The sequence below is a fragment of the Pseudophryne corroboree genome, chromosome 12, assembly GCF_028390025.1.
Source record: "Pseudophryne corroboree isolate aPseCor3 chromosome 12, aPseCor3.hap2, whole genome shotgun sequence".
In the NCBI taxonomy this organism is placed as follows: Eukaryota; Metazoa; Chordata; class Amphibia; order Anura; family Myobatrachidae; genus Pseudophryne; species Pseudophryne corroboree.
Window position 1 is genome coordinate 12024554 of NC_086455.1, and position 12470 is coordinate 12037023.

Below are 12470 nucleotides of genomic sequence, written 5' to 3' on the forward strand. Positions count from 1 at the left end.
GGTGGGGATGTGTTGCTGTCAGTGAGGCGGGGATGTGTTGCTGTCAGTGAGGCGGGGATGTGCTACTGTCAGTGAGGCGGGGATGTGTTGCTGTCAGTGAGGCGGGGATGTGTTGCTGTCAGTGAGGCGGGGATGTGCTACTGTCAGTGAGGTGGGGATGTGCTGCTGTCAGTGAGGCGGGGATGTGCTGTCAGTGAGGCGGGGATGTGCTGTCAGTGAGGCGGGGATGTGCTGCTGTCAGTGAGGCTGGGATGCACTGCTGTCAGTGAGGTGAGGATGTGCTGCTGTCAGTGAGGTGGGGATGTGCTGCTGTCGGTGAGGTGGGGTTGTGCTGCTGTCAGTGAGGCGGGGTTGTGCTGCTGTCAGTGAGGCGGGGATGTGCTGCTGTCAGTGAGGCGGGGATGTGCTGCTGTCAGTGAGGTGAGGATGTGCCGCTGTCAGTGAGGCGAGGATGTGTTTCTGTCAGTGAGGCGGGGATGTGCTGCTGTCAGTGAGGCGGGGATGTGTTGCTGTCAGTGAGGCGAGGATGTGCCGCTGTCGGTGAGGCGGGGATGTGCTGCTGTCAGTGAGGCGGGGTTGTGCTGCTGTCAGTGAGGCGGGGATGTGCTGTCAGTGAGGCGGGGATGTGCTGTCAGTGAGGCGGGGATGTGCTGCTGTCAGTGAGGCGGGGTTGTGCTGCTGTCAGTGAGGCGGGGATGTGATGCTGTCAGTGAGGCGGGGATGTGCTGCTGTCAGTGAGGCGGGGATGTGATGCTGTCAGTGAGGCGGGGATGTGCTACTGTCAGTGAGGCGGGGTTGTGTTGCTGTCAGTGAGGCGGGGTTGTGCTGCTGTCAGTGAGGCGGGGATGTGCTGCTGTCAGTGAGGCGGGGATGTGCTGCTGTCGGTGAGGCGGGGATGTGCTACTGTCAGTGAGGGGGGATGTGTTGCTGTCAGTGAGGTGGGGATGTGCTGCTGTCAGTGAGGGGGGGATGTGCTGCTGTCAGTGAGGCGGGGATGTGTTGCTGTCAGTGAGGCGGGGATGTGCTGCTGTCAGTGAGGCGGGGATGTGCTGCTGTCAGTGAGGGGGGATGTGCTGATGTCAGTGAGGTGGGGATGTGATGCTGTCAGTGAGGCGGGGATGTGCTGCTGTCAGTGAGGGGGGATGTGCTGATGTCAGTGAGGTGGGGATGTGATGCTGTCAGTGAGGGGGGATGTGCTGATGTCAGTGAGGCGGGGATGTGCTACTGTCAGTGAGGCGGGGTTGTGTTGCTGTCAGTGAGGCGGGGTTGTGCTGCTGTCAGTGAGGCGGGGATGTGCTGCTGTCAGTGAGGCGGGGATGTGCTGCTGTCAGTGAGGGGGGATGTGCTGATGTCAGTGAGGTGGGGATGTGATGCTGTCAGTGAGGTGGGGATGTGATGCTGTCAGTGAGGCGGGGATGTGCTGCTGTCAGTGAGGCGGGGATGTGCTGATGTCAGTGAGGTGGGGATGTGATAATGTCAGTGAGGCGGGGATGTGTTGCTGTCAGTGAGGTGGGGATGTGTTGCTGTCAGTGAGGCGGGGATGTGCTGCTGTCAGTGAGGCGGGGATGTGTTGCTGTCAGTGAGGCGGGGATGTGCTGCTGTCAGTGAGGCGGGGATGTGCTGCTGTCAGTGAGGGGGGATGTGCTGATGTCAGTGAGGTGGGGATGTGATGCTGTCAGTGAGGCGGGGATGTGCTGCTGTCAGTGAGGGGGGATGTGCTGATGTCAGTGAGGTGGGGATGTGATGCTGTCAGTGAGGGGGGATGTGCTACTGTCAGTGAGGCGGGGTTGTGTTGCTGTCAGTGAGGCGGGGTTGTGCTGCTGTCAGTGAGGCGGGGATGTGCTGCTGTCAGTGAGGCGGGGATGTGCTGCTGTCAGTGAGGTGAGGATGTGCTGCTGTCAGTGAGGTGGGGATGTGTTGCTGTCAGTGAGGCGGGGATGTGCTACTGTCAGTGAGGCGGGGATGTGCTGCTGTCAGTGAGGCGGGGATGTGCTGCTGTCAGTGAGGCGGGGATGTGCTGCTGTCAGTGAGGTGAGGATGTGCTGCTGTCAGTGAGGTGAGGATGTGTTGCTGTCAGTGAGGCGGGGATGTGTTGCTGTCAGTGAGGCGGGGATGTGCTGCTGTCAGTGAGGTGGGGATGTGTTGCTGTCAGTGAGGCGGGGTTGTGCTGCTGTCAGTGAGGCGGGGATGTGCTGCTGTCAGTGAGGCGGGGATGTGTTGCTGTCAGTGAGGTGGGGATGTGTTGCTGTCAGTGAGGCGGGGATGTGCTGCTGTCAGTGAGGCGGGGATGTGTTGCTGTCAGTGAGGCGGGGATGTGCTGCTGTCAGTGAGGTGGGGATGTGCTGCTGTCAGTGAGGCGGGGATGTGCTGCTGTCAGTGAGGCGGGGATGTGTTGCTGTCAGTGAGGCGGGGATGTGCTGTCAGTGAGGCGGGGATGTGCTGATGTCAGTGAGGCGGGGATGTGCTGCTGTCAGTGAGGCGGGGATGTGTTGCTGTCAGTGAGGCGGGGATGTGTTGCTGTCAGTGAGGTGAGGATGTGCTGCTGTCAGTGAGGTGGGGTTGTGCTGCTGTCAGTGAGGCGGGGATGTGCTGTCAGTGAGGCGGGGATGTGCTGATGTCAGTGAGGCGGGGATGTGCTGCTGTCAGTGAGGCGGGGATGTGTTGCTGTCAGTGAGGCGGGGATGTGTTGCTGTCAGTGAGGTGAGGATGTGCTGCTGTCAGTGAGGTGGGGTTGTGCTGCTGTCAGTGAGGCGGGGATGTGCTGCTGTCAGTGAGGGGGGATGTGTTGCTGTCAGTGAGGCGGGGATGTGTTGCTGTCAGTGAGGCGGGGATGTGCTGCTGTCAGTGAGGGGGGATGTGCTGATGTCAGTGAGGTGAGGATGTGTTGCTGTCAGTGAGGCGGGGATGTGATGCTGTCAGTGAGGCGGGGATGTGTTGCTGTCAGTGAGGCGGGATGTGTTGCTGTCAGTGAGGTGGGGATGTGCTGCTGTCAGTGAGGCGGGGATGTGCTGCTGTCAGTGAGGCGGGGATGTGTTGCTGTCAGTGAGGCGGGGATGTGCTGATGTCAGTGAGGTGAGGATGTGTTGCTGTCAGTGAGGCGGGGATGTGATGCTGTCAGTGAGGCGGGGATGTGATGCTGTCAGTGAGGCGGGGATGTGCTGCTGTCAGTGAGGGGGGATGTGCTGATGTCAGTGAGGTGGGGATGTGATGCTGTCAGTGAGGCGGGGATGTGCTGCTGTCAGTGAGGGGGGATGTGCTGATGTCAGTGAGGTGGGGATGTGATGCTGTCAGTGAGGCGGGGATGTGTTGCTGTCAGTGAGGTGGGGATGTGATGCTGTCAGTGAGGTGGGGATGTGATGCTGTCAGTGAGGTGGGGATGTGATGCTGTCAGTGAGGCGGGGATGTGCTGCTGTCAGTGAGGCGGGGATGTGCTGATGTCAGTGAGGCGGGGATGTGCTGCTGTCAGTGAGGCGGGGATGTGCTGCTGTCAGTGAGGTGAGGATGTGTTGCTGTCAGTGAGGCGGGGATGTGATGCTGTCAGTGAGGCGGGGATGTGCTGTCAGTGTTGCTGTGAGTGATGCTGGTGGTTACAGTTGTGGAGTGACACATCTGGGGCTGTGTGATGAGGTTTTAGTGACAGTGGAAGTAGCTCAGGTGTGTGGTCACGCTGGGACATGTACGATCGCTGGGAAACAATGCATGGTCATGTGATCTAATATGTCCAATCACGTTAGTGAGTTTTCTGTCATCATACTATGCCATTTTATATATATATATAGCTAAATCGTTATGCCGGGTTCTGCTCGGGTGCCCTCCATGAGACTTAGAAGACTCAGCCATACACACACCAACGGGCGGCACTCACAAGACTTGCTGTTGGGAATAATCAGACGGACAGCATCCCTACAGGGACGCTGTCCGTCTGATTATTCCCAACAACAAGTTGTGAGTGCCGCCCGTTGGTGTGTGTGTGTATATATATATATATATATATATATATATATATATATAAAGGTGTTCAACATGTCAAGCATCCATATGGAGAAAGAATTTATTTCACAGTAAGTGCTGGAAGTGGCCGCCGTTCTGTGCGTCACACAATTGTACACAGCTAATCATGTTTTTGCACCCCCCCCCCCCCTCCTAGTTTCCAATTATCTTAAATAGTTCCAAAGCGGTGTCTTCTCCTCCAGCACTGGATGCCATCCTCTGCCGCAGCGGAATGTGAGGTGTGTATGAGTGTGTGTTAGTGTGTGTGAATATGTGAGTGTGTGTTTTGTTAGTGTGTGTGAATATGTGAGTGTGTGCATGATTTTGTACAAGAATTCTGCCGCTGAGATGTCCCTGTCCCAAAAGAGCTTGCAATCTAAATACAGGATTTGCCAGCCGCCACCTTAGCTAGCAAAAAGATTAAATCCATCTTGTCGCCAGTATACGGAAATATGTATACACTGTGTGTCGGGCAGAGACGGGCACCACATCCAATTCTGCCGCTTAGCAGCTGCTCCGAGCAGACTTGGACAGTGTTGTGTTATCATAAGAGGATAATTAATATGTATTTACTGCCGAAAAGCCAAAAGAGTGTAATCACAGGCTGCCGTGCCAAGAGACAAACCCCCAGGATTACCAGGCAAAGATCACACGGTGCCAGGCAGCGTAAATTCTAAGGTTACGTAGACTATATTTATGCATACATATGAATATTGTTCCACAACTGGCAGGACCTGTTACCTTCATTTACACAGCTTACACTATGTTGTGACCCTCTGCCCATCAACGCGCTCTTTGGGGCATATTCGCTAGACTGTCCGCGGTTCTGCGCACAGGATTTAATATTAAATGCAAATGACACATGAATGTGCGTTTAACTGTATCACTTGTTTAAGTCCGACTGTTTTGGAAAGCCGCTCCTTAGTAAATATACCCCCTTTGGGTTTGCACATGACAGACCTTTGGGGTCTTTCGAGAATATCAAGCCCCCTTTATCATCTACCATACCAATCAATAGCGTCAACATTGTGCCCATGGGAAATCAGGACTATCCCCCCCATAAAACTGGGACCTTTGGGCGTCATTCATTCAACTGGATAGATAAATGTGGCGTGATCGGCATCAAGCAGTAACAATTATAAACGTTACCGTCCTGGGCGGCGGCTGCTGCATTCGTGCTACGTAGTAGGGGCTCTAGCCACACTACACCCCTCCCCCCCCCTCCCCCCACCAATTAAACATACAAAATCTAGGGAATATTTTACAATACTGTATGAGATTATTTATCAATGAGTGGTAAATTTCACTGTGAGTGATAAATAGCACCAGCCAATCAGCTCCTAACTGTTATTTTTCAAACACAGCCTGCAAACTGCTGGTGCAATTTATCACTCACAGTGAAACTTATCACTCAATGATAAATAAGGGCACACATTACATTGTCTCAGTCATTTCCCCAAAACCACCGCAGAGCGATTAACACGGGCAGATGGTGACAAAAATATACTGTAAAGCTGTGCGGAGCAAGGTCACGTGCTAAAGTCTATGGCGGACCCTTGTGCCCATTCATCATTGTTTAAACGAGTGCCAATTGTGACATTAGTAAGCTGAATCTCTAACACCTCCCCCGCCCCCCCCCCCCCCCCCCCACACACACCGCAATCTCCTATGGGAGGCGAGGTACAAAATCATTTGAAACAGAGAAAAGCACTGATACAGCATAAGAGATAATGAGCCAATTTGCTGATCTACCTGCAGAATGCTCTGTGCACACTGTGCCTAAGGGAGGCTGCCAGCGAGTGTATACAAGAGACTGGGGAAACAAAAGTGCCATCACAGAACATCTAATAACATAAACAGTAAACAGGGTGACAGAAAACACCCTCTGGGGTGTAGGGGGGGGAGGGGGGGGGGGGGTGCTAGGCCAAAACCCATGCCACTGATGCATAGGGACATAGATACTACACACAGTCACCCCCATATGTTTCTTTGGCACAGCGGTAACTTCTGGGTGCTAGGTGGACAGTGCTGGGCCCCACTCAACTGGCTCAGGGGCCAATGTGCACTACGCACTCTGCACTCATTGTTACGCCGCCATTACTACATTATGGCGGTTGCGGCTGCCGGCGTATTTTCAATGATTGCTCCTGATTTCCCCTTGCACACGCACAATCCCCCACATAACGCATGCTCTCATTAGCATAAGGTAGTAAATCATGCTTCCACAGCTGCCCGTAACTTCAGACACTTTGCCTGTGACCCAGAATCAGTCCCAGTTCCCCTTACCCAAGACAAGTTCTCTTTTTGGGGTTCTAGCAGGTTTCAGCATGGCATCATGGGATTGCTACCTGATCACTTGAGCTGCGGTGTGGGTGTAGTGCGGCCCTGCAGGTATGGAAGGAGAATGGCTCGTACTCTGACAAGGAAGAGGTAGCAGTATGTACGGGGGAATACCCCTAGGGTCATACCAATGCAAAGACGATGAGTTACACGTAATCCCTCTATAGTAGGAGTCAGGAGATAACGCATCTCTCTCAGAGGAGGACATGATGGGTGGAATAGTCCCAATAATGATCATATCTATTACTAATTAGAAAATGATTGTAGATGTCCCAGCAATAACAGTGGCCACACATGCAGGAGACGTGGGAAGTGTAGTCCCGGCAGCCTTTCACACCTCAAACTGGGGGATCGCTGTACTGCTGCTTAGGCCAATGCATAATCAAGGCCATATTAAGGTGGGTAGGGGCCCCTACAAATACAATTGTCAGAAAGATATTATTAAAAACTATAATGTGTACATACTCCCAACACCACAATGTAATGCCCCCAGTTCACTGATGCCACACAGAAACCCCAGATGACATTATGTCACAGTGCCCCCTATGTGTGGAGTCCCTGAGCAGCTGCCATGGCTGCCCCCTGTTGTTGACTCCTGGCGTTGCCTAACCTGGGAATCTCTGGTGATGGCTGTGGCATTATTAACAGAAGACAAAGGCGCCGACTTTTCAGATTTTTTTGGAGAAGCAGAAATAATCCCGATTTTCCTTTACTGACAAATCAGAACAGGGGGGAGTGGACACATCAAAATGTGGGCGTGTCTGCATCCATAATGAAGGCGTGGCTAGTTCTCGTAAAGGGCCCTCCTAACACCTGTGTGGCAAAGCAAAGGTGCTGTGAGGGGCCCTAATTACCTGGGCCTGTTACAGTGCACGTTAGGGATGGCCATCGACCATCAATGATTCGAAATTATCGATGGTCTGTGACCGATGTCGAATACGTTTACAATCGATGGGGGAGACCCAGATGGTTTCCCGCCATCGATGGTTCACTGTTACCGAATTTATTTATTTTTATAGTGTCGGGGCACAGAGTTTAGCCCCGCCCCCTGATGGCCGTAAAGTCACTCCCCTGGGCACTGATTGGCCCACATTTCATTATAGAGTAATGTAGGGGCGACCATCGATGGGTAAAACCATCGATGGATTCCTTCCAGATGGTTTTACACCATCAAGGTTATCCATCAATGGTACCATTGATGGTGACCATCGATGGATAATCCACCGATGGCTATCCTTAGTGCACGGCATCACTTCCCAGCGTTACGCATAGTATTTTGCTTTTTTTCCAAGAGGGGGGTGTTTGGCCACGCCCACTTCGGTACTCGAGCCCAGTGGGTGTCTCAACGGCCCTGCAGGCGTATCCGCAGAAGGGACAGAGCCCTCAAACTGGGACTGTGCCACTAAAATCAGGACAGTAGGAAGTTATGCATTACAGACATGTTTAGGAAAGTGTTAATTCCCCCCCCCCCCCCAATTATTGCAATGATAAACAAAATCACTTATATTTTCTAGCATAGGGTAATAGGAATACACCCACTCCCGCGTTTCAGTAAATGCCATACAACGCAGCTCGCCCACCTATGCTGTATTCAAGGTCTAGTTCTACGTCAACGTAAAAATCACAGGAGCTGACAATACCGAAAGGAGAAAGAAAAATGATTTTCAAGCTGCTCTGGGCTTGCAAAATAAAATAATCGTCCAAGGAAACACTAGATTCATGCTGCAGCTAACCTCTGAGCTTGTCTCAGCTGCTCGGCCTGCCTCTGATTTGCTGATAAGGAATACGCAGTGTCAGGTACAGTCTGTACAATAATAAGGTGTGAAGAGGTTGTTAAACAGCCGCTAGTATTGCTGCAGGGGTAGTGGGCCGTGGCAAATAAAAATATGAAAATAATGTTTTTCATTAGTTTGACAACACTTCACTGCTAAAAGCTGGTCTCTGATATTGGTTACATCATACAATTTGTTTTTGTGCACCATGATGTACAGAAACCCAATAGTATTAACAAACAATTTCCAGTTGAGAAGTGGTGTAGTGCTATAATCAAATAACACTTACCAGCTCCAGATGACTAGTATGTAATGAAGAGACTAGCCTAGTGATATCTATACAATACAGAGAGCATTACAGCGACATCTATAGAATACAGAGGACATTCTAGTGACCTCTATACTATAATCAAAACATTCAAGAGACTTCTATACAAAACACAGAATATTATATAGACCTCTACAGAACACAGAGAGCATTCTAGTGGCCCATGTATAATACACAGACCATTATAGTGACGTCTATACAATACACAGAACATTCTAGAGATCTCTATACAAGTATTTGAATACATAGTTACAGTTTCTGAGGTTGAAAAAAGACAATTTGTCCATCAAGTTCAACCTGTTAGGGATCTCCCACACTAATATTTTTAAACTAATTTTAACTTTGGTGAATGTTTAGCCGTAAACTAAAAAACTCCTTTGTTTACCTTATTTTAGTTTGTATTACTGTAGTACATTATTTACCAACCATAACCCTGTATATCCTCTTCCATCAGGAATTTATCTAGCCCATTCTTAAAAGTAATGACTGAGTCCGCCATTACTACTCTCTCAGGCAGGGAATTCCAAATACGTATCGTCCTTACTGTGAAGAAACCTTTCCATCTCTGTGTGCGAAACCTCCTCTCCTTTAACCTAAGCGGGTGTCCGCGTGTCCTTTATGATGTTCTTACCAAAAACAAATCCCCCGCTAGCTCTGTGTATTGACCCCTTATATATTTGTAAATGTTAATCATGTCCACTCTTAATGTGCTTTTTTCCAGTGTAAACATGCCTATCCTATCAAGCCTTTCCTCGTATTCTAGTGTCTCCATCCCTTAATCAATTTGGTCGCTCGTCTCTGAACCTTTTCTAGTTACAGGATATCCTTTTTGTAGTATGGTACCCATAATTGTGCACAGTATTCAAGATGTCTCCTCACTAGTGATTTATATAATGGGAGTATAACACTGTCGTCCCTTGCATCAATTCCCCGCTTTATGCATGCTAATACCGTGTTTGCCTTTTTTGCTGCATACCTACTTTGGGTAAACTGTTAAGTTTGATTGGGGTCGATTCTATTCGGCAACTAATGAATAGCGCCGGGAATTAGCTCCCGACGCTATTCAATTCAGCAACTAATTACCTGCAATTGTCGGGAATTCTTCTCTCATCCCCGGGGGATGAGAAGAGAAACCCGACAAAAGTGCTGCCTCGCGGCCGGCGCGAGGCTGATTCTGTCGGGAATCAGCCTCGCGCCGGGGAGTTAAGTCGGAGAATGCCCGTTCTCCCGACAATTCAACCTGTTTTGTCGGCGAGAACGGGCCATCGCCGACGTAACTTGTTGCTGAATTGAATAGCGTCGGGAGCTAATTCCCGGCGCTATTCATTAGTTGCCGAATAGAATCGACCCCTTTGTTTGTTTGTTATCTACTGTATGTGAACACCTAAATCTTTTTCCAGTACAGAATCCCCTAGTTTTACCCCTTTTAGTATGTAGGTGGTATTTTTGTTCTTGCTACCGAAGTGCATTAACTTACATTTGTCTGTATTGAACCTCATTCTCCATTTTGCTGCCCATGTTTTCAGTTTAAATAAGTTGTTCTGAAGAAACTCAGCATCCCCCTCCGGATTTATAACCTTACATAGTTTGGCATCGTCTGCAAAAATTGACACTATGCTCTCTAGAAATACCTCTAGATCATTTATGAAAATGTTGAACAATAGTGGTCCAAGTACATACTCCTGTGAGTACTTTAGTCCATTTTGAAAAAGTTCCATTTACTACCACTCTCCGCTCCCTTTTGTCCAACCAGTTACTAACCCAAGTACATATTGTGCTAGCTAGCCCAAGTGCTCTTAATTTGTAGATAAGTCTCATGTGACGTACTGTATCAAAAGCTTTGACAAAGTCTAAAAATATTACATCCACCTCTTCACCCTGATCTAGGTTTGCACTAACTGTTTCATAAAAGCCTATTAAGTTAATTGGTGTCGGGGAACTCCTGTATTCTATCCCTTAAAATACCTTCCAGTACTTTCCCCACTATAGATGTAAGACTTACTGGTCTATAATTACCCGGTTCAGATTTACTTCTCTTTTGAAATATCAGCAATATACAATATACAAAGCGCAGAACATTCTAGTGACCTTTATGGAAAAGAAAGAGCATATGAGGGACTTCGATATAATACACAGACCATTCTAGTGGCAAATACACAATGCACTGAGCATTCTAGTGACCAGTATACAACACATAGAGCACTCCAGTGACCAACATACAGTAGACAGAGCTTTCTAGTGACCAGTATACAAAACACAGGGCATTCTAGTGATCTCTAAACAGCATGCAGAGCATTCTACCTCTGCACAATACAACAATCACTATACTGACCTCTATACAATACAGAGAGCATTCTAGTAAGCCCAATACAACACAGAGAACATTTGAAAAATATTCAATGCAGAGTGCACCTTAACAAACGTTATATTGTAATAAGAACATTAAAATGACCTGTGCATAATAAGTAGTTGTGGAGATAATTGAGTACATACGATAATAAGATTTTACTCACCGGTAAATCTATTTCTCGTAGTCCGTAGTGGATGCTGGGGACTCCGTAAGGACCATGGGGATTAGCGGCTCCGCAGGAGACTGGGCACAACTAAAGAAAGCTTTAGGACTACCTGGTGTGCACTGGCTCCTCCCACTAAGACCCTCCTCCAGACTTCAGTTAGGATACTATGCCCGGAAGAGCTGACACAATAAGGAAGGATTTTGAATCCCGGGTAAGACTCATACCAGTCACACCAATCACACCGTATAACTCGTGATACTATACCCAGTTAACAGTATGATAACAACTGAGCCTCTCAACAGATGGCTCAACAATAACCCTTTAGTTAGGCAATAACTATATACAAGTATTGCAGACAATCCGCACTTGGGATGGGCGCCCAGCATCCACTACGGACTACGAGAAATAGATTTACCGGTGAGTAAAATCTTATTTTCTCTAACGTCCTAAGTGGATGCTGGGGACTCCGTAAGGACCATGGGGATTATACCAAAGCTCCCAAATGGGCGGGAGAGTGCGGATGACTCTGCAGCACCGAATGAGCAAACTCTAGGTCCTCCTCAGCCAGGGTATCAAACTTGTAGACTCTTGCAAGAGTGTTTGAACCCGACCAAGTAACAGCTCGGCAAATTTGTAAAGCCGAGACCCCTCGGGCAGCCGCCCAAGAAGAGCCCACTTTCCTTGTGGAATGGGCTTTCACAGATTTAGGGTGCGGCAGTCCAGCCGCAGAATGTGCAAGTTGAATCGTGCTACAGATCCAGCGAGCAATAGTCTACTTAGAAGCAGGAGCACCCAGCTTGTTGGGTGCATACAGGATAAATAGCGAGTCAGTTTTCCTGACTCCAGCCGTCCTGGAAACATATACTTTTCAGGGCCCTGACTACGTCCAGAAACTTGGAATCCTCCAAGTCCCAAGTAGCCGCAGGCACCACAATAGGTTGGTTCACATGAAAAACTGCTACCACCTTAGGAAGGAATTGGGAACGAGTCCTCAATTCCGCTTTATCCAAATAAAATACAGATAAGGGCTTTTGACAAAGCCGCCAATTCTGATACACGCCTGGCCGACGCCAAGGCCCACAGCATGACCACTTTCCACGTGAGGTATTGTAGCTCCACGGATTTAAGTGGCTCAACTCAATGCGACTTCAGGAAATCCAACACTACGTTGAGATCCCACGGTGCCACTGGAGGCACAAACGGGGGCTGACTATGCAGCACTCCCTTAACAAAAGTCTGAACTTCAGGCAGTGAAGCCAGTTCTATTTTGGAAGAAAATCGATAGAGCCGAAATCTGGACCTTAATGGAACCCAATTTTAGGCCCATAGTCACCTCTGACTTGTAGGAAGTGCAGAAATCGACCTAGCTGAAATTCCTCCTTTGGGGCCTTCCTGGCCTCACACCACGCAACATATTTCCGCCATATGCGGTGATAATGGTTTGCGTTCACTTCTTTCCTAGCTTTAAATAGCGTAGGGATAACTTCCTCCGGAATGCCCTTTTCCTTCAGGATCCGGCGTTCA